This window comes from Cynara cardunculus, unplaced genomic scaffold (genome assembly GCF_001531365.2).
Source record: "Cynara cardunculus var. scolymus isolate 2C unplaced genomic scaffold, CcrdV1 Un_Scaffold_1484, whole genome shotgun sequence".
NCBI classification, from domain to species: Eukaryota; Viridiplantae; Streptophyta; class Magnoliopsida; order Asterales; family Asteraceae; genus Cynara; species Cynara cardunculus.
The window spans coordinates 3,505-5,380 of record NW_020200777.1 but is presented as its reverse complement, the minus strand read 5'-3'; positions in this window follow the sequence as shown (position 1 = coordinate 5,380).

The following is a 1,876-nucleotide window of genomic DNA, read 5'->3' as shown; positions in this document are numbered from 1 at the left end:
CCTAGGCTCGTTATTTATAAGCATTTTAAAAGATGTTTTGTAATGCATTTAAGTAAATTCACTTTTTTAAAAGGAAATAAATCTACTTGTGAAACTCTCTACTAACTATTAATGAGAGTAATTAATCGCTATTTCTGTTTTAAAAAGAGTGCGTTTTTTTTTCTTTTAATAATATTAGACGAGATAATTCGTCTTTTAACATGTTTTTTTTATCTTAAAACGGTAAAAGAAAACTTTATTCAAGAACAAATTATGGAATAAGTCCGAACTCATAAAAAGTGGACACTAAAGGGAATTAATTTGAATATTTTAGATATTTATGTCATTTTTTTTTAATTTATTATATTTAAACTTTGGACATAGTGATAAATCTTAATATTGATACTTTATACAGTAGTACATGGATTATTATTTCAGGTTTGTCAGAACTTTTATGTGGAACAAACATGAACATAGTGGAATAAARTGGACTATGCATGTTTCACCTCTACCCTATGGAACAAACATATAATTACTAATATAACCTCAAAGTTAAACTTAATTCTTTTTTAGAACAACAAATACGTCTCTCTCTTTACATTTTATTCAATTTTTAAATTTTAGTTATTGTATTTTATACTCTTTAAACTTTTACTTTATTATTCTTCAAATATTATTTTTATACGATTTTTATATTTTAATTAATTTATATAATTAATTTAAATATTATTAATAATAAAAATAACCGTTTAAAATGGTTTTATTTTCCAAATTTGTGTATCTCATATGGGTTGTTCTTCAAGGCATATATAAGAATGAAAGCATCCTCTAAAACCGAACAACAAACCATCGCTTGTTCAACATCACTTACCGTTCAAACTAGTCGAACCAAGACAAATTGGACTGTTTTAGTTGTTTAAACGGTCTAGCTATCCGGTCTAATCTGAAAAATAGGCAAACTGCTCGGTCTAGTTTAATCAACGGTCTGAACGTTTTATTAGCAGTTTGGATCGAACCGACGGACAAAAGTACACATGTATTATTCGTGTTTAGTTTTCATGTAGTAGCTCAACTTTTATAACCCAATTAAAGAAGTTCGTCCAAGACTTTATGTTCTAGTTTTCATTTATCAATTGGTCGTTTTCACTAAATTGGCAAAATTACGAAACTTGTCAAAAATCAAATAAAAATCCAAATCGTCATCTGACTTCCTCAATGTTTGTCTAAAATTCCAATTATTATTGGTTGACTTGTTTAACTTCTTTTTTTTTTCTTTTCCAATTTTGCTTAATGGCTTTTATTTTATTTTAAAGATAGACGTTTCTTTTTTGATGATATGCTATTTTTAATAATGTTATAGTGATAGAAATTTCATTTCAAATATAGACGACATGTTTGTGTAGTACGCCCATAAGAGACCTTAACCGGTCAGACGAGACGGCCTTTTTAAGTTCAGTTTTGACTGATGTCGTCATTTGCTGCTAAACCAATTGATTTGAAAATTCCAAAAACTGTCATTGCAGTTTAGTTTATGATTTAAGGGGTTAAACTGTCCAAATCAAACTGTAAACACCGCTATTTAAGTTTATTGTAGTATATATGCAGTTCTTTTTAACGTAAATTAATGTTTGATTCAAATCTTGGGAAAAATAGCGAGATATATATCGATTTAAATGTTTCATTTTATTTTTTTGGTCTATGTCGATGTTATAACGCGAATTCATATGGTTTTGAGCAAGCAATAATGTTTTTTTAATAAAATATAAGTTTAAAAATATCATACAAATTAAAAAAATATATAAAAGTTCTCAATTTTGTGTAAATTCTTTAATTCATTTTTTATAATAATTTAATTTAGGTTTAATGACGAATTAGCTTATTTTTGGTTTAATAATAT